The sequence below is a fragment of the Aotus nancymaae genome, unplaced genomic scaffold, assembly GCF_030222135.1.
Source record: "Aotus nancymaae isolate 86718 unplaced genomic scaffold, 86718_ANA_hifiasm-v0.15.2.pri h1tg000011l, whole genome shotgun sequence".
NCBI lineage: Eukaryota > Metazoa > Chordata > Mammalia > Primates > Aotidae > Aotus > Aotus nancymaae.
Window position 1 is genome coordinate 76,162,070 of NW_026988422.1, and position 21,234 is coordinate 76,183,303.

At 44.4% G+C, this 21,234-nt stretch overlaps 1 long non-coding RNA gene across 1 annotated transcript; it reads left to right on the plus strand.

Moving 5' to 3' along the window:
• The first annotated feature begins 118 nt into the window (after window positions 1–118).
• LOC105717781 (uncharacterized) lies at window positions 119–19,771 on the plus strand. The gene is made up of 4 exons (XR_001107595.2): window positions 119–623; window positions 869–970; window positions 9,942–10,135; window positions 19,686–19,771. It is a non-coding gene; the product is annotated as an uncharacterized LOC105717781 (long non-coding RNA).
• Window positions 19,772–21,234: the final 1,463 nt, after the last annotated feature.

A 21,234-nucleotide genomic window follows, 5' to 3' on the forward strand; every position in this document is an offset into this window, starting at 1 on the left:
GTTTAGCATGTCCCAGATAGGGGCTGTCCTTTAGCCTAGGCCCTGCAACAAAGCGTCATGGAGCAGAGCCAAACATGATGTATGTCCACAGTGGACATGTGGCTTGAATGAAAAGTAAATCTTTGCTTTTATGGGTTCCTGAAATTTAGGAGGAATAGCTAGCAATAGCTGACTAGTGTGTCCACCAGTGCATTAGCCAAGCTTTCTCCCTGCCTCCAGACCTACCCTACTTGGCTCTTGTCCCCTCCTGATGTCAGCATAGATGCAACTTTGTGAAATCAGAACTCCTTCTTTCCCTGCAAAAAGAAAAAAATACTAGCCTAGGTGTTAGTAGGCAGAATAATGCTCCCCACAAAGACGGCTGTGCCCTCATCACTGAAACCTATAAATATGTCATCTTATAGGGCAAAGTGGGTGTTGCACATATGGTTAAGGGTCACAAAATATGGAGATTATCCTGAATTACCCCACAGGGATCCTTAAAAGGTGGAAAAGGAAGCAGAAGAATCAGAGATGAGACAACGGAAGCAGAGATTGCAGCAATGCTGTTCTTGGCTTTGAAGGTAGAGGAAGGAAGGGGCTCTGAGCCACAGACTGCAGGAGGCCTCTAGAAGCTGAAAAAGGTGAGGAAACAGATTCTCCCCTAAAGCCTTCACAAAGAAATGCAGTCCTGCTGACACTTTGATTTTAGCCCAGTGAGACCTGCTCCAGACTTCTGATCTCTAGAAATGCAAGAGAATAAATTGGTGTTGTTTTAAGCCTCTAAGCTTGTGGTAATTTGTTACAGCAGCCATAGAATATGGGCGTGGCATCCCTCCCTGGCGAGGAGCTCCCAGAGCACCCTCATCACAGTCCTTGTGCTTCACAGGGTTGCGTCTTCACTTTCCACCCTGCCAGCTGGACTCCAAGCTTGACCTTTCTGCACTACCACAGTTGTCTCTTCAGAGCCCAGAATAGTGCAAGGAACTTAGTAAGTACTCAGTGCAGGTTTGTGGAATGAACAATATTCAAAACCATAACTAACTTAGAGCTGAATGCTACTATTTTCTGACTTGATGGCTTAAGTAGCTGTGGTCCTGGGAAGCCACTTAACATCTCTGACCTTCAATTTCCTTGTTGTTAAAAGTGGAGAAATTGCTACCATCACAAAGAATTCCCCCAGAGGTAAAAAGAGCATTTTCTAAGTTGTAAAGTGCATTCAAATTTGAGTTTGTTGGGTGGATGTTTATAAAGTCGAATGAAGCTGAGATAGTGAAAAAACGGCCCTGCTAGACAACCATATTTCCAACACAGTATAAACAATACTCAGAACAAGACATTGACAAGGCCAGTCTTGGAGCACAAAAATTACTAAACACTCCCTTCTTCTAACAAGCAATATTCCTTTCTGAACAGCTGCTGCTGCTTTGCCAATACCAACTCAAGTCCCGATTTTAACTCTTCTAGATAACAATGAGTGAGGTACTCAGTCACCAAATTGCCCCTGCTTCTTGACAACATCCATCCCAGAACTAGCCCCCATTACTTTATCTCCCACACAACGTTCCAACACAAGCCAAAGCCCTTTAAGAAGCCCCTGTCAGCAGGGCTCAGCAGCTAACACCTATATCCCAGCTCTTTGGGAGGCAGAGGTGGGAGGATCACTTGAGTCCAGGAGTTCAAGACCAGCCTACACAATATGGTGAGACCATGTCTCTACAAAAAATTTAAAAATTAGCCAAGTGTGGTGGTGCATACCTGTAGTCTTAGCTACTTGGGAGGCTGAGGTGGTAGGACTGCTAGAGCCCAGGAGTTCGAGATTATAGTGACCTGTGGTCACACCACTGCACTCCAACCTGGGCAACAGAGGGAGACCCTATCTCTTAAAAAAAAAAAAAAAAAGCCCCTATCATCTCCCGCTACTGAGATGTGCTGGGGTACACAGTCTCCCTTGCTGCAGCAAGTCTAATAAAACCTACTTTCGGTAGTTTTGTTTTGCTTATTTGACTACAAGTGTGGTCTTTAGTCAGCTCTGATAGAAGCTCCTCATATTCAGTTCTATAATTTTACAGACAGACAGATCCAAAGACCCATCAAGGTCCTCCAATTAGCAGTAGAAATGAGATCAAGCATATGTTTTGTTTGTTTTCACATAGCCTCGGGTTTGGCCTATTTGGTTACTGAATATGCCAGTGTATCAGATTTGTCTGGCACAGAATCTTCTACTTTTCATCTTGACTAGAACCTTCCAGTAGCTTTTAGGCCAGGAGAAAACCTGCCATATTTTTTCACATAATGCTTAGTTCTGGGACGAAGCCAGATACATTCTGATGAGAGTTAATTGTTCTTTATCAGTATGAGAGGAAGCAGGTGTGGGTTTCCCACTGACATCTGATTTATTTCTTTGAGCTCTTGGAACAGACACTTCATCAGCCACCCAAGCAGGAAACTGCCTTTCTGCAGAAGGTAAACAAGAGGGTTTTCTTTATTCTCAGCCATAAAATTGGACCTAAAAACCATTTCAAATCACTTGGAGTTTTTTTTCTTCTGATTATTTGAATTACATTCCTTAATTGTGGGAAATACAGAAAAGAAGAAAATATTCACCCATAGACCCAACACCCCAGACTAATACGTTGTCCCACTTGGCCTGTTTCCTTCCAGCCTTTTTTTTTTTTTTTTTTTTCCAATTTTGAATGCGTATGTAGGTAGGAAAGTGTGGAATTAGGAGAGAAGCTTTTAGTAGAGGCCATACTCTATATACGAGTTTCATTTTCAATTGCATTTTAAAATTACATAACACATGAATACGTGCTCACCGTAAAGATCCCAAACAATGCCATATGCAGAGCAGAAAGTTCTAGTGCTTTTCAGCACTGCACCTTCTTCATTTTCCAGTGATAACTTCTGTTAAATTAGGAAGAACTGGAATAAATACACACGGTACTTTAGGGTTACTTAGTACTCATAAGTATTCAGTAAGTAAGTGTTTAGCACTGGGTAAGGGCAGGTGTGGCAGTTGGTAAATGGATTCTTCCCATCCCATCAGTGGCAAACAGACCCTTACCTGACCTCCAGTGATCTCCTGCCTCCTGGCCGTGCCTTCATATAATTCTTTCCTTGTGAGTGCAGGTGGGACCTGTGACTTGCTTCTAACCAATAGAATATGGCAAATGTGAGGGAATGTCACTCCTGAGATTAGGTTACGTTCTACGGAAAAGTGATAGGCTGTCAGGCTCATGGTTATATTATTTTATAGGGAATTCCATCTTAGCTGGCGGGATCCTCCTCTTGGCTTGATGAAGTGAGCAACCCTGAGGGGAGCCCATGTGGCAAGAGACTACAGGCAGCGTCTAGGGCCTTAGGCAGCCTCCAGCTGACAGCCAGCAAAAAGCCAGGCCCTCAGTAATACAAGTGCAGGGAAAGGAATTCTGTCAGCAAGCTGAATGAACGTGGAAGCACATGCTTCCCCAGCGGAGACTCCAGACCAGACCACAGCCCTGGCTGACATCTTGATTGTGGCCTTGTGAAACCAAGAACAAGGGACTTAGCTGAACTATGCCCAGATGCCTCACCCACAGCAATAGTGAGACAATAAGTGTGTGTTGTTTTAAGCAAAGCTGCCAAAATTGTGGTACTTTGTTATGCAGAGGGAGGAAACTACTCTAGCTTTTCTGTGCATTTCCATCCTGGAGTGCTCAGGACTCCTCAGGTTTTAAGCAGGAAATAACACAACTGACACTGGCAGGGAAATCCAGTTTCACCTAATTTCGGGTATGTTCACATTCAGTGGCTCAAACACTGTAAGCTTTCTCCTCTTAGCTCTTTGTTGTGTCAGCTTAATTCACAGGCAGCTAGTTCTCAAAGATGACCACATCATTTAATTCACATCCAGTCAGATTGGCAGCCTCAGGGAAAAAGAATGCTGCCTTTTCCCAGTACATCCAGCAAAAAGCCCCTGGCTTGGTGTCTGTTGGCTCTGGTTGGACTAACTTAAGACATGTGCCCACCAGTCCCTGGGAACAGGTGGATGTGGTTCATATGCTCCATCCAGACCTCATGAGCCAAAAGGAGGAGAGCTGAGCACTAAAAGAAAATAAGGATGGTCCCAGGTGGAGAAGATGGAACAGAAGCCGAATTAAAACAGCAGCCATCCAGACCATGGATATGTATATTCATATTGCAGACAATGGAATATGGAATTGCATATTCATTTGGATCCATATCCATGTATCAATTGTTGACATAACAATATAACAGTATTACAGTAAATACCTCCTATAAACTTTGCAGCATGTTTATGAAAATAAACATGATGGCCAGGTGGGGCAACTCAGGCCTACAATCCCAGCACTTTGGGAGACCAAGGCAGGTGGATCACTTGAGCTCAGGAATTCAAGACCAGCCTGGGCAACATGACGAAACCCTGTCTCTAGAAAAAAAAGTGGTGGCACTCACCTGCAGTACCAGCTACTCAGGAGGCTCAGTTGGGAGGATTGTTTGAGACTGGGAGGCAGAAGTTGCAATGAGCTGGGATTGTGCCACTGCACTCCATCTTGGGAGGAGCAAAACTGTCTCAAAAGAAAAAAAATGGCAGACAAGTTGAAAAGATAACACAATGAATATCCATACACCCCACATTTTGCCCCAGTTGTTCTTTTTTTTTTTTTTTCTGACTAACTTAAGTTGAATTATAGACGTCATGACACTTTATCCCAGGATATTCCAACTTGGACCTAAGAATAAAAGTAGCCTCCTATATAGCAATAAAATCACTAGCACATCCAATAAATCTAACATTGTGCAATGATATTATATATGGTCCATATTTAAATTTTTCTAACAATTCAAAAAATGTTTTTGTAAAGCTATTTTTAATTTCCTTTCTGATCCAAGATCCAACCCACAATTGAATTGGATTATCATTCTCTTCAGTCTACTTTATCTAGAACAGCTCTCTTTCTTCCCTTTTTTGGTCCTTCATATGTTGATATTTTGAAGAGTATGAGCCAGTCATAACATAAGAATTTATTTCTTTGTGATTAGATTCAAGTTCAACACTTTTGGAAAGAATACTATATAGGTGATGCTGAATCACTGCATCACTTCAAGAGGCAGGCAATGTCAGTGATGCTAACTTTGATCACTTGGTTAAAATGGTTTCTTCTAGTTCTCTCCATTATAAAAGTGTATTCTTTGTCAATAAATGTGTGAAACCTTGAGACCTTGCAAATTTCCTATTCCCTAACAAACGTTCAGCAATTTTAGAATGCATTGGTGATCCTTGTCTAAATTATATTTAGATGCAAAATGGTGATTTTCTAATTCTATCATCAGTCCTTCTATTGTTAGTTGGCTATTTTCTGTCTCTCTACTCCCCCTTTTAAAAAATACTATTACTACCTACTTACAGATTGTTTTTTAAAAACTAAATATGTAAAATCATTATCCTCATTATGTATATTTTTTGGCAGGGGGGCAGGGTCTTGCTCTGTTGCCCAGGCTGCAGTGCAGTGGTATGATAATGGCTCACTGCAGCCTCAACTTCCTGGGCCCAAGCAATCCTCCCACCCCAACTGAGCTGGGACCACAGGCGTGCACCCCACACCCAGCTAATATTTTTGTAGAGATGGGGTCTCCCTATGTTGCCCATGCTGGTCTTGAACTCCTGGGCTCAAGTAATCCTTCCACCTCAGCATCCCAAAGTATTGGGGTTATAGATGCGAGCCACCATGCTGGCCATTGTTGATATTTCAATTGTCCCGGATTTGGCCCATGGGAGTCCCTTCAACCTGTGGCCTGACCTCTCCCCATTAGTTTTCAAGCACTTCTTTGCTTTCTTCACTTTGCTTCTTTGCATGCCAAGATGTTCCAGTCTAATCTAGTTCTTCCCTGCCCTGGACCTGGAATCAGCCATTTCTGCAGAAAACTGTGGTTCCTTTTAGCAGAGAATGGTATTTAGAATCCAAGGACCTCGCTTTAGGATCTTCCATACAATTTTTTTTTTTTTTTTGGTGAGCCATATTCATTCATTTATTCATTTACTCATTCAATAAAAACACAATATGCTACAATAGTTCAAAAAAGTGTTTTCAACAACCTAAGCTTAGATTAAAAAAAAGAAAAAAGGCCAAGTGTGTTCGCTCACACCTGTAACCCCAGCACCTTGGGAGGCGGAGGCAGGCAGATCATGAGGTCAGGAATTCAAGACCAGCCTGGCCAACACGGTGAAATCCTGTCTCTACTAAGATACTAAAAATTAGCCAGGTGTGGTGGCATACACCTGCAATTCCAGCTACTCGGGTGGCTGAGGCAGGAGAATCGCCTGAGCCCAAGAGGCGGAGGTTGCAGTGAGCCAAGATGGTGCCACTGCACTCCAGCCTGGGCGACAGGGCTGGCTGTTTTTTGAGACTGTCTCAAAAAAAAAAAAAAAAAATGCTGGCCGGGAGTTCGAGACCAGACTTACCAACATGGAGAAACCCTGTTTCTACTAAAAATACAAAATTAGCCGGGGTGGTAGCGCATGCCCGCAATCCCAGCCACTCCAGAGGCTGAGGCAGGAGAATCGCCCTAACTTGGGAAGCGGAGGTTGTGGTGAGCTGAGATCCTGCCATTGCACTCCAGCCTAGGCAACAAGAGCAAAACTTCATCTCAAAAAAAGAAAAGAAAAGAAAAATTCTTGCTCTTGTTAGGGTTAGGTTTGAATTGTTGAAAATGACAGGGTAGTGAAGGAAAAATATGTGCTAATTAAATGGCAAGCCTAATAACCAGGGCAAATATTTCTGATTTTGAAGCATGTGTTTCAACAGAGCAGCCAGAGAAAGTTATGTCAAATGTCTTGAGAGAAAAGCAGGACATGGAATGTCAAATACAAGGATCTAAAAACAGTAGTAGTGCATTATACTCACTGCCTTGGGACGGTGATGGAAATCAGGGACAATAAGAAACACATTTATTTAATTGGGCAGCTAAAAACCTAAGAAAGTCACTGTCAAGTAAATTTATATGTGTGTGTGCTTTTATTTATTTGTATAATAATAATTATTATTATTGAGACAGAGTTTCGCCCTGTTGCCCAGGCTGGAGCGCAGTGGTGCAATCTCAACTCTCGGCTCACGAATCTTATTTGTCTCAAATAAAAATAAATAAAATAAATCTCAACTCTCAGGTTGCAATCTCTGCAATCTCAGCAACCTCCGCCTCCCAAGCCCAAGTGATCCTCCCGCCTCAGCCTCCCCAGTGGCCGGGACTACGGACGAGCGCCACCAGGCCCAGCTTGTGATCCACCCTTCTCGGTTTCCCAAAGTGCTGGGATTACAGGCGCGAGCCACCATGCCCGGCCATATTATTATTTTTTAATGAGACGGGGGTCTCACCATGTCTCGCAGGCTGGTCACGAACCCCCAAGCTCAAGAAATCCTCCCGCCTCGGCCTCCCAAAGTGCCATTTATATTTTATATACGCTCAAGGACCATAGGGCAGATACAGCACAGGTGTTGAAAAGTCAGCTTTGAGTTAAGCCTGTTGGAGATGTAGCAATAACAGGCAGAAACACAGAAAGATGGGGCTTAGGGCTGGATGCAGTGGCTCACGCCTGTAATCCCAGCACTTTGGGAGGCCAAGGCGGGCGGATCACCTGAGACCAGGAGTTGAGATCAGCCTGGGCAACATAGCAAAACCCCGTCCGTACCAAAAATATAAAAGTGGCAGGGCGCGCACCTGTAGTCCCAGATACACTGGAGGCCGAGGTGGGAGGATCGCTTGATCCCAGAGGGCAGAGTTTACAGTGGGCCCAGATCACGCCACTGTACTCCAGCCTGGGTGACAGAGCGAGACCCCGTCCCCCCCCCAAAAAAAAAGAAGAAAGAAAGAAAGAAAAGGGAGCGGTGTAGGACAGAAGGAACTGAAGCTCACCCCAGGAAGGCTTACAGAGAGAGGCTCTGGCGATGATCCCTTCCGTACAATTTTTAAGGCTGCTAACCACCATTTTACTTATTTATTATTAGTATTTTTTTGAGACACAGTCTCCTTCTATCACCCAGGCTGTAATGCAATGCTGTGATCTTGGCTCACTGCAACCTCCACCTCCTGGGTTCAAATGATTCTCCTGCCTCAGTCTCCCAAGTAGCTGGGACTAAGGGCGCACACCACCACACTCAGCTAATTTTGTATTTTTAGTAGAGACAGGGTTTCACCATGTTGGCCAGACTGGTCTCAAACTTCTGACCTCAAGTGATCTGCTCACCTCAGCCTCCCAAAGTGCTGGGATTACAGGTGTGAGCCACTGCACCCAGTCAAGAATGGCATTTAGAATCCAAGGACCTCACTTTAGAATCTTCCAGACAATTTTTAAGGTTGCTAACCACCATTTTAAGTTGCTTCATAATATTTCCATGAAGTGGCTGGAGTACAGCTTCACTATTTTAGTCATAATGGGTTTTCTGAAGGGTAAGAATCTTTTACTCTTCAAAATAATACTATGATAAAAGGCTGTGTCATAAAAAAATTTTTTTTTTATTGAGAATGAATGCCTTAGGATACATCCTCGAATAACTGGGTTAAAGAGTGGAGACACTTTTGAGACTCTTTGCAAATCACCTAGTTGCCCTCCAGAAAGATTGTGATGATTTGCCCACCCACCAGAAGTGAATCAGATTCTTAATGCACTCTCACCAGCAGTAGCATTATAATTAAAAAACAGGGGGAAAAAAAGGAGGGGGAAGGGGCACCTCTGCAAATCCATAGAGAGCTTGGTTCTCCTTAGAGAATATTCATGTCTTTGATTAATGGCTCAGTTGAATATCATCAGGCAGAACATTTTTCATGTTGATAATTTGAGCGCGTTTTATATAATCAGGTTATTTTATAATGGGAAGACTCAGTGAAAGAAGAACTAAGCGAATATTATTGATGTTCTCCTAATGTATGGTTAATATGCACAGCATGATCTGGGAGCAGGAGGACTCAGTTGAGACAACATGGTCACTCCGAGGCATGGACTGTCCCATGGCAGACACACCGCTGGAGTCATCACCAGCAAATGAGGCTCGAGGGTCCAAAGCCCCACCACCCTCCAATCAGTGCCTGCTGCAGCCTCTTCTCTCAGGACCCAGGGGCTCTCAGGGGAACAGGTAGTACCCCTACCCGTGGCAAAACAGCCACAGGGGAGAACCGGACCAAGGCAAGACTTAAGCCCCCAGTTCCTGTTCCATAGTTGCATAAGCCACAGGTGGTGGGACCCCATCCCCCTACCTCAGCCCAAGTATGTCATTCTGAGGGTTAACATGGCTGCCGGGAGGAACAGCATTCAACCTGGGTTTTGAAAGGGAGAAATATTTCAAATAGATGGGGTTGAAATGCAAATGAGAGCATTCTATGAAGAGAAAGCAATACCTCAGCGTTCTCATGCTGGCCTCACCCAAGCACCCCAACTTCTCATGCCACACCCACCCACCTACATGTCACATACACTTGCAAAATATCTTCCTCACTCATTCTGTCTTATCCTAACTCAGTCACCACCATCACCACCCCCAAACCCTTTCTGGCTACACACCTGTTCCATGCCCACCATCCTCCCCAACTTTGTTCATTCATTCATTATCCAAAAGTGTCCTGTAAGCCAACCATCTACTAGGTGCGTGCCAAGCATGTACTAGACACAAGGACTACAGTCACGCATCTGTTGCTTCCCTGCAGGGAGCTCATAGCTAAAGGGAGGAGGCAAATTAAATAACAGATAAATGTACAATTTCCAATGCCATGGATTGCAATGCCTGATGGAATGGAAAAGTAAAGGCTACAATGAGAAACCACGGTGGGCTCCACTAACCCAGGCAGGTAGCCCTCCACCCCACTCCCATCACCCACATTGGAGGGGTTTCCTTGGCTGTAGCTCTCACCACTTGGGCACTCTTTGAGGGCAGGAACTACATCATGATCATCTTTGTGTCCCCTTGCAGGGTGCCTGGCTTCTGGTCCTTCCATCACACGAATGGTGACAGAGGCCAGCAGGGACACACATCCAGGGCATAGTGATGAATGGAGCTCAATGAACTCAGCTTTAAGAGGCAGCAACACTGTCCCTGCTGACCACCACCAGCTGGGTACCAGGGGACGAACCCTCTCAACACCAAGAGCTTCAACCTCTGCACTGGTGAGAAGTGGAACCTTTCTGAATTCTGGGACATGAACATTTCTGGGAACGTTCACCTTTTGTCCCTGTATACGATAGAGGTTCTGTGGCCTGACAGGGATGAACTTCAAGTGTGCAGAATCCTGCTCTGATATAGTTTGGTCTCAGGCTCCACAGGAAATTTGAAATCAGCCATTTTAGGTAAAGATCGCCTTTTGCATGGCTTCCAAGCCAGTTGAGATTCCTTCCTAGGGAAACTGGAAAAAACATATAGGAAGCATTTTGTAGTTGCTTAAAACAACACAAAAAACACCAAGGCTGGAGTTGCTGGGGGTCATGGAAACTCAGCTGGGGCCCAATAGACCCTAAAGGAAATAGAAGATGCCTACTCCAGCCCAGAAGGGTCACTGAACTCTGCAGCCCGGGAGCTGGGTGCAAAGTTCAGATCCCTCTCCCTGACTTCCTCTACACAGCCTGCAGCTCCAGGGCAGTCTCTGTATTAGTCCATTTTCATGCTGCTGATAAAGACATACCCAAGACTGGGAAGAAAAACAGGTTTAATGGACTTACAGTTCCACATAGCTTAGGAGGCTTCACAATCACGGTGGAAGGCAAGGAGGAGCAAGTCACATCTTACATGGATGGCAGCAGGCAAAGAGAGAGAACTTGTGCCGGGGAATTCCTCTTTATGAAACCATCAGATCTCATGAGATTTATTCACTATCATGAGAACAGCGCAGGAAAGACTTTCCCCCATGATTCGATTACCTCCCACTGGGTCCCTCCCACAACAGGTGGGAATTGTGGGAGTTACATTTCAAGCTGAGATTTGAGTGGGGGCACAGCGAAACCATATCAGTCTCCTTCACCAAGAGCACCTGGCCAGGGCCCCTTCTACCCAGAACTGTCTACAGCCCTCCTGCTTCATGCTGTGCCAAGGTTGCTCAGGCCTTCATCTCCCCCACTCCCACCCCACTCCACACCCTGCCTTGGCTCACTCCAGGCCATGTTTAGTTCCTGAAAGGCCACTGATGTCTCCACTGCTGAGTATGCCAAGGCATCTGGGCAGGGAGGGAGCTTCATATTGTCATACAGACCTGGGCTCTGACTGTGCTGGAGGCCTGGACATGTCACTCAACAGTGCTGACCCTATCTGTGTAAGACAAAGATGCCTGGGTCACAGGGCACTGGAGGCTTAGAGGGGAGGATAATGAAGCAATTCTGTGTGAGGGGCATCACATGTAGTCTCCTGTGGAAAACCACCCTTTCTCCTCACCCCTCGCAGAACTTGGTCTCACTCTTACAGTACTTAGGATCATAATAATCACTATAGCTTTTGTTTTTTGAACAAATGCAAGTTACCTAGCCTCTCAGAGCCTCCATTTCCTCATGTTAAATGTGGTTAATGATGTCCATTGCTTTGGGTAAGGTTATAAGGGTTTAAATGAGATGATGTGTGTGTTGTGCAGGGCTTGGTGTATAACAACAATAACTGTAACATAAATAAAATAGTTACTGGTATTATAGGAATATATAGTATACTAATGAGTATGCACTTAGTAAGTTCTGTGAGGCAATGTTCTAAGTGTTTGCTGTGATTCATAATTTAGCCTCACTACTGTCTGGAAGGAAATATAATTATTATCCCTTGTTTATACATGAAGAAACCACAGATGGTAAGCAGTGAGTGTGGCTGCATCTGGCTCAGCCCTGTGGAGTCTTCAGTGGGAGGGCCTGCACTTTCCCCTCCATTGGCCCCACCCCCTGCCTTCATGCACACGTGATGCCATGTAACAGGTGTGCTTTCATCCAGCAACTATTTATTGAGCACCCGTTATTTGCCAGGCATTATTCTTGGTGCTAGAGATACGTCTTAGCTCAGGGTGCTATAACAAAATACCATAAATGGGGTGGCTTAACCATTTATTTCTTACGTTTTCAGGGGCTGGGAAGTCCAAGATCAAGATACTGGCAGATTCAGTGTCTGGTGAGGGCCTTCTTGCTGACTTGTAGATAGCTGCCTTCTGTGGTATCCTCACATGGCCGAGATGGAGCAAGAGCTCTGTTGTCTCTTCCTCTTCATATAAGGACACTAATAGCATCATGGGGGCTCCACCCTCATGATTTCACCTAAACCTAATTACCTTCCAAAGGCCCCACCTCCAAATGCCGTTACGTTGGGGATTAGGACTTCAGCATATGAATTTGGGGAGGACACAAACATTCAGTTTATAGCAGGATATGAACATGAAGAGATGTTTAGGAAATTTAAAAGTCTATTAAAAAATGGTCAAAAAATGAACCTGGAAACCATCATTCTCAGCAAACTGACACAAGAACACAAAATCAAACATCACATGTTCTCACTCATAGACGGGTGTTGAACAATGGGAACACATGGACACAGGGAGGGGAGCACTATACACTGGGGTCTATTGGGGGGGAGTGAGGGGGACAGCGGAGGGTGGGGAGTTGGGGAGAGATAGCATGGGGAGAAATGCCACATATAGGTGAAGGGGAGGAAGGCAGCAAATCACACTGCCACGTATGCACCTATGCAACAATCTTGCATGTTTTTCACATGTACCCAAAAACCTAAAATGCAAAAAAAAAAAAAATGGTCAAAAAAAAGGGAAAGAATCAGATGGAACTTCTGGAGACTAAAAGTATAATAATTGAAATGGCATACTTAGTGGAAAAAGAAGCAGGCATCCAAGAGAGGAAAACCATATGTGCATCTCTGTTAATACGTTAAAAAGCAAGATCATTCGTTAAAAATGCAGGCAAGTTAAAGTTAAATTGTATTTTTCAAAGACATATCAGGGTGAAGGCTGCTCTTTTTTTTTCTTTTCCTTTTTCTTTTGAGATGGAGTCTTGCTCTGTTGCCCAGGCTGCAGTGCAGTGGCACGATCTTGGCTCACTGCAACCTCCGCCTCCTGAGTTCAAACAATTCTCCTGCCTCAGCCTCCTGAGTAGCTAGGATTACAGGCACGTACCACCATGCCCAGCTAATTTTTGTACTTTTAGTAGAGATGGGGTTTCACCATGTTGGTCAGGCTGGTCTCGAACTCCTAACCTCGTGATCCGCCGGCCTTGGCCTCACAAAGTGCTGGGATTACAGACGTGAGCCACCGTGCCTGGCTGGCTAGTCTTAATTTGCTTTTGTAACATTAAACAGTGGTTTTGACTCTCTTCCTTTCCATGTGCTGATCAGTAAGCAATCATTGATAGAGAATATTGGACACAGCAGAGGACTAGCTCACCAATGTGAGAGCACACAATGCCACAATTTTTGGATAAATGATTGTTGAGTATCAAGTTTCCCAGTAATGGGCCAGCTAATTTGACCAAGCCTCCATGGAAAGTCTTTGATTACATGCAATCCCACTGTAGGTTTAATACTACAATAGTTTCAAAGTAGCAAATAAATGTAAACAATCATTTAAGATATTTGCAATAGCTGAAATATGATATAAGAATATCTGTGACTTCCATTGATAACAAATTCACAGGCATCAAATTGTGGTTTGTTGTCTACATTCACAATTACATAAAATGCTAAATTTTATTTTATTTTTATTTTTTAAGGAGGAGTCTCATTCTTTCACCTAGGCTGGAGTGAAGTGGTGCAATCTCGGCTCACTGCAACTCCACGCCCCCATGGTTCAAGCACTTCACCTGCCTCAGCCTCCGGAGTAGCTGGGATTGCAGGTTCCCGCCACCACAACCTGGCTAATTTTTGCATTTCTGGTAGAGACAGGGCTTCACCATATTGGCCAGAGTGGTCTCAAACTCCTGATCTCAGATGATCCACCCGCCTTGTCCTCCCAAAGTGCTAGGATTACAGGTGTGAACCACCAGGCCTGGCCAATGCTAAATTTTAGAGAGTAAAGAAAGAAACAATGTAATTTTTCCCTCATTTAAGTTAATTGTCTCCCTAAATTCTATTTATGGGCTTCTCAGGGAGGCAACAGCAGACCCTAGGTTGAAAATCCCTGCATTAGTTGGAAGGCGCCTAGGTCCCTCGGCACCCCCTGCTCGAAAGACAGTTTCGTAGTTGGCCACCTGGTGATCACACAATGAGCTTTTATTCTACTAAGCCATTGAGATTTGGAAGTTGTTTGTTATAGCAGCTAGGATTACTTATTTTAAGTAACACAGAAATCAAGCTTTAGATTTAAGAAGTCCAATGTATAAAAAGAAATTCACACATAGACAAATCATAATGAAATTGCACAAAAACAGAAAGAATTAGTTTCGGTTGGTTGGTTTGTTTTTAGTGAGAGGGTCTTTCTCTGTCACCCAGGCTGGAGTGCAGTGGTACAATCATAGCTCACTGCAGCCTCATACTCCTGGGCTCAAGCAATCCTCCCACACCAGCCTCCCAAGTAGCTAGGACTACGGGCTTGTGCTACCATGCTGGCTAATTTTTTTAATTTTATTTTTGTGGATACGGAGTCTTGCTTTGCTGCCCAGGCTGCTATTAAGCTCCTGGCCTCAAGCGATTCTTCTGCCTTGGCTTCCCAAAGCGCTGAGATTACAGGTGTGAGCCATAACACCTGGAAGAGAAAATCTTTATAGCAGCCAAGCTGGAAAACAAGATTGCTTTAAATGAGACTAACAGCTGACTTCTCATGAGCAATAATGGAAGCCAGAGGACAGGGCATGATTACCTTCAATGTCTGAGCAAACATAAACTGTCAGCTTAGAATTCCACATTCAGCAGAAGTTCTTTTAAGAATAAGAATGAAATAAAGACATTTTCAGACAAAAAAAAAAAAATTGGCTGTTTGAAGTGAGTTATACCAGATTCTGGGAGAATAAGAAGGATAATTCCTGTGACCTGCCTTCAGGTTGCTCTGGGCTGTCTACTTTTGCGCCAGCCTGAGCAGTAGGGAATGTGAAATGTGAACCATAATGTGCCCCATCACTATTCTTGCCTGAGAATAAGTTACATAAACAGTGATATAGTTAGCTACTGCTATGTAACAAAATCCCTCCAAACTCAGTGATGTAAAACAACAGTATTGCTCATGAGTCAATAGGACAGTCTGTTCATCTGGACTAGGCTCGGCTGATCTTAGCTGGGCTTACCCATGGTCTACAGTTAGCTAGCAGGTCTGCTGGACGCTGACTGGTCTAAGTCGCCTTACTCATATCTGAGTAGGCTGGCCATTGGCTGGAGTGATGGGGGCAGCTGGGCTATGTGCCTCCCCCGATCCAGCAGGCTAGCTTGAGCTTATTCACGTGGGTGTAGCAGGGCTCCAAGGGAGTGAGGAAAATTGCAAGACCAGGCTTGGAACTGGCACATTGTCACTTCCGTTTTATTCTGTTGGTCAAAGAATAAGGCCAGCCCAGCTTCAAGAGGTCAGGAAACAGACTCTACCTCTGAATGGAAGAAGCCAAAAAGTCATCTTACAAAAAGGCGGGGAGGGGAATCATGAATCAGTGGGGCCATTTTCCCCCCACATTTATCAAAGTGACTTTGAAATAAAGGCCACAAGCTAGTGTGTTGCAGCTCTAGAGGAAGAAATCCTGGGGAAATTATAAAAAGTCCCAGGTGCCACACCCTATAAATATATCATTTCATCTTTGTGACCACCCAGACAGTTAGGTGCCATTGGTGAGGAGAGCAAGTAACCTGACTGAGGTCTCCTTGATAAAGCGAGGTCAATGATAAAGCCAGGACTTGAACCAGGTAGTCTAACATCAGGGCCAATCTCTCACCCACCTACTCCGTTGCCTTCCTGACAATGACACTGAGAGTGTGAATCTGGGTGTGTGGCTGTGTGTACGTCACAGTCTTTCTAGGCTTCAGATACTTCAGTGTTTTGTTTTCTTAACAAACACGTGAGACTAAGATGTAATAATTCTTGTTAGTGCTTTGGTTGGGTCTGCAGCTCTGCCAATTACTTGGCAAGTCACTGGGTCTCTGAGTTTTCCTCATCGGTAAAGCGGAGACACATCTCCCACAGTGGTTGCAAGGATTTGATGAAATGACGTATTTGACAATGCCTCGTTCTTCCCAGCATACAGCAGGCACTGGCATCTGTTCTCTGGTATCTCCTTCTATTCACTGGGAAAATCCCAGGGGCTGGAGCAGCTTTGTCAGGCCACGTGATGAGAAGAGGGCATCTTTGCAAGCTCTGTTTCCTCAGTCATCCTACATGGAATGTTATTTCTGTCAAAGCGTAATTAAATCCTGGAGCAGCGAGCACAGATAACGAATAGTGAGCCTTGGTTAATGTCTACAACTGTGGAAGAGCCTAGTCACGGGAAATTAGTATTTATTGTGTAATTAGGATGCTCAGTTGGCAGGAAGAGGCTGAGTAGGTTGCCTGTCTGGGGAAGCAGATGGAGGGCTGGGTCTCCCCTGGGCACAGCAGGCCACACGTGGGCAGGACAGGGGCAGGAGTCCCAGGGTCAGGGGTGTAGCTCAACTCCCTCTGTGCATGGAGGCTACACCCACAGCCCCATTCCTTCTGCCAGCAGGTTTTCAGCTCAGGGGGTCAACATCAGAAATTGGAGTGGGCTTATCTGAACTTTGAGTTACAGTGAAACGGAAAGATGAATTATTTAAACTTTTTTTTGGTGGGGGGAGGGGATGGAGTTTTGCTCTTGTCATCTAGGCTGGAGTGCAATGGCGTGATCTCGGCTCCCTGCAACCTCCGACTCCTGAGTTTAAGCATTTCTCCTACTTCAGCCTCCCGAGAAGCTGAGATTACAGGTGCCTGCCACCATGCCCACCTAATTTTTTTTTGTATTTTTAGTAGAGACAGGGTTTCACCATGTTGGGCAGGCTGGTCTCAAACTCCAGACTTCAGGTGATCAACCCACCTTGGCCTCCCAAAGTGCTGGGATTACAGGCGTGAGCCTGGCCAAATTATTTAAACTTTTACATTGTATTTATTTATATTCTGAATAGGTAATGCATTCACATGATTCTAACATCAAAATGTATAAAAGGACAGGCCAGGTGAGTGGCTCATGCCTGTAATCCCAGCACTTTGGGAGGCAGGTGGATTACTTGAGGCCAGGAGTTTGAGACCAGCCTGGATAGCATGGTAAAACCCCATCTCTAGTAAAAATATAAAAATTAGCCAGGGATAGTGACATACGTCTGTAGTCTCAGCTACTCAGGAGGCTAAGGCAGGAGAATCACTTGAACCCGGAGGTGGAGGTTGAAGTGAACTGAGATCGCACCACTGCACTCTAGCCTGGGCGATGGAGTGAGACTCAGTTTCAAAAAACAAGAAGTTTAAAAAGACAAACCGAAAATCTTCCTCCCACCCTGACCTCCATTAGGCTTATACAAGCAAATCCAAATATATATTCTCTCTCCAGCTTTTTAAAAAATACAAATGTCAACAAACACATGTTTTGAACTTTTTTTTCTTTAACCAAAAAGCTTCCCTTTAGGGTAGTGACACTACTCTCTATGATACTGTAATGGTGGATACACATTTGTCCAAACCCACAGAAAATGTGACACCAAGAGTAAACCCTAATGTAAACTATGCACTTTGGGGCCAGGTGCAGTGGCTCACACCTGTAATTCCAGCATTTTGGGAGGTCGAGGCAGGAGAATCACTTGCGCCCAGGAGTTTGAGACCACTCTAGCCACATTTCTGTCTCTAGAAAAAATTTTAAAAATTAGCTGGGTGTGGTGGCACATACCTACACATACCTGAGTAGTTACAGCTCCTTAGGAGGCTGAGGCTGGAGGATCCCTTGAGCCCAGGAGATAGAGGCTGCAGTGAGCTGTGAACTATGGACTCTGGGTGATTACGATGCATCAGTTGCGGTTCATCAATTGTCATAAATGCACCACTCTGGTGGGTGATGTTGATGATGGGGGACGCTGTGCATGGGTCAGGGCAGGGGGTATATAGGAACTCTTTGTACCTTTCTCTCAATTTTGCTCTGAACCTAAAACTGCACTAAAAAATAGAGTCTATTTTTTAAGATTTAAGTTTCCTTATTTTTAAAAAATAGCTGCATGGAATTCCACTGGACAGATGTGTCTCATTTTCTTTAACCAGTCACCTACTAGCAGACATTAAGGTTGTTTCCAGTCTTCAGCTATTACAAGCAATATCCAAGGAATAATGCTGAATGAACGATGAATAACACAGGTCATTTTGCGTGGGTGTGTGTGGTCCTTTATGCTTGTATTAGTCAGGGAACAGGCCACATTCTGTAACAAAAAGACCATGTAGCAGCACAGCAAGCCAAGGCTGGCAGGACAGGCCACTATCCTGAATTCTGCTTACAGGAAGGAGAGAGAAAGTCCAGGGAAAATAAGACTTTTATTTTATTTTATTTTTGAGATGGAGTTTTGCTCTTGTTGCCCAGGCTGGAGTGCAATGGCACGATCTCAGCTCACTGTGACCTCTACCTCCCTAGTTCAAGAGATTCTACTGCCTCAGCCTCCCAGGTAGCTGGAATTACAGGCATCCACCACCATGCCCAGCTAATTTTTTATATTTTTAGTAGAGACGGAGTTTCGCTATGTTGGTCAGGCTGGTTTTGAACTCCTGACCCCAGGTGATCCACCCACCTCAGCCTCCCAGAGTGCTGGAATTACAAGTGTGAGCCACTGTGCCCAGTCCAAACAAGACCTTTAAATAGCCAAGGGCAGAGCTGGTGTCGATCACTTCTGTCCCTGTTCTGCTGGTGAGAACACAGTGTCATGGCCACAGCTGGCTTTTGGGAAAGGCCCTCACCAGCTGGGAGCATGCCCAGGAAGAAGGGAAGAGCAAGGCCAGGGACAGTGGCTCACGCCTGCCATCCCAATACTTTGGGAGGTCAAGGCAGGAGGATTGCTTGAGGCCAGGAGTTTGAGACCAGCCTGGCCAATATGGCAAACCCCATCTCTACTAAAAATACAAAAATTAGCTGGGTGTGGTAGTAGGCGCCTATAATTCCAACTACTGAGGCTGAGAATCACTTGAACCCTGGAGTCGGAGGTTGCAGTGAACTGAGATCACACCACTGCACTCCAGCCTGGACAACAGAGCAAGACCCTGTCTCAAAAAATAAAAAAAGAAAAGAAAAGAATGAATCTTGGTAAAATTTGTTTGATAGGCAAAAATGTATTGAAACATGGGTCCAAAGTCAAAAAGTCATAAAGGTTGGGAATCACTGACCAGATGATCCCTTCTAGCTCTGAAAAAAAATCCTCCCACCCCCATGCAAAAAAGAACATGAAAATAACAAGTATTAGGGAAAATGTGGAGAAATTGGAACCCTTGTGCACTGTTAGTGGGATTGCAAAATGGTGCAATCCTATGGAAAATAGTATAAAGTTTCTTTTTAAAAAAATTAAAAATAGAACTACCATGTGATCCAGCTGCTATAGTGTGAATGTAAATTTCATGTTGAAACTCAGTCCCCACTGTGTTGGTATTAAGAGATGAGGCCTTCTGGGGAGTTATAAAGTCATGGGGGCAGAGCCCTCATGAATGGGGTTAATGCCCTTATAAAAAAGGCTCCAGGGAACTGCTGGGCCCTTCCATGTGAGAAAGCAGCATTTATGCCTTTTTCTTCTCTTCCACATGTGATAATGCAGCAAGAATGCACCATCTTGGAAGCAGAGAGTAGTCCTCACTGGACACCAAACCTGCCGGCACCTTGCATTTGGACTTCCCAGCCTCCAGAGCTGTGAGTAAATAAATGTCTGTCGTAAATAAATGTCTGTCATTTATAAATTACCTAGTCTTAGGTATTTTGTTATAGCAGTGCAAATGGACTAACACATCAGCAATCTCAATTCTGGGTATATATTTTAAAAAATTGAAAGCAGGGACTCTAGCAGATAGTGTACACTCTTGTGCATAGCAGCATTATTTACAATAATCAAGAGGTAGATGGCTGGGCATGGTTGCTCATGCCTGTAATCCCAGCATTTCGGGGGGCCAAGGCAGGTGGATCACTTGAGGCCAGGAGTTCAAGACTAGCCTGGCCAACTTGGTGAAACCCCATCTCTACTAAAAATACAAAACTCAGCTGCATGTGGTGGCATGCCTGTAATACCAGCTACTTGGGAGGCTGAGGCAGGAGAATCGCTTGATCCCAGGAGGCAGAGGTTGCAGTGAGCCAAGATTGTGCCACTATACTCCAGCCTGAGAGAGAGCAAAAGACTCTGTCTTTAAAAAAAAAAAAAAGGGAGGTAGAAACACACATGTCCACTGATGGATGAATGGATAGACAAAATGTGGTATATATATATACAGTGGAATTGTCTTAGTTCATTCAGATTGCTAGAACAAAATACCTTAGACTACGTGCCTTATAAACAACAGAAGTTTATTTATCACAGTTTTGGGGGCTGGGAAGTCCAAGATCAAGGTGCCAGCAGATTTAGTGTCTGATGATGGTCCACTTCCTAGTTCATAGATTGCATCTTCCTGCTGTATCCTCACACATTGGAAGGCATGAGGAGTCTCTCTTGGGTTGTTTAATAAAGGGCACTATCCCACTCACGAGGGCTCTGCCCCCATGTCCTAATCACCTCCCAAGGGCTCCATTTCCTGATACCACAACATTCATGATCAGGTGTCAACATATGAATTTTTGTTTGGCAGAGGCGGGGTGTACAAAAATATTCAGACCACAGCAGAAATATTATTCAGCCTTTAAAAGCAAAGAAATCCTGTCACATGCTTCAACATGGACGAACGTTGAGGATATTATGCTAAATGAAAAAAGCCAGTCACAAAATAACAAACACCAAATAGAAGCCAATCTGATTCCACTTATATGAGGTACCTAGAATAGTCAAATGCATAGAAACAGAAAGTAGAATGGTGATTGCCAGGGCTGGGGCAGTGGGGGAAAAGAGGAGCTGCTGTTTTAATGGATATGGAATTTCAGTTTTGCGAGATGAAAAAGTTCTGGAGATCTGTTTCACAACAATGTAAATATACTTAACACTACTGAACTGTACCCTTAAAAGTGGTTTACGGTGGTAACTTTTATGTTGTGTGTTTTCCACCACAATAAAAAATGCATTAAAAAAGAAAGAAATCTTGGAGATGGCTTAAAACGTTCACACTCTCTGTCTCAGCAACTCCACTTCCTAGCAAGTGGATGGAGCAGGGGGAGCCATACAACTAGTT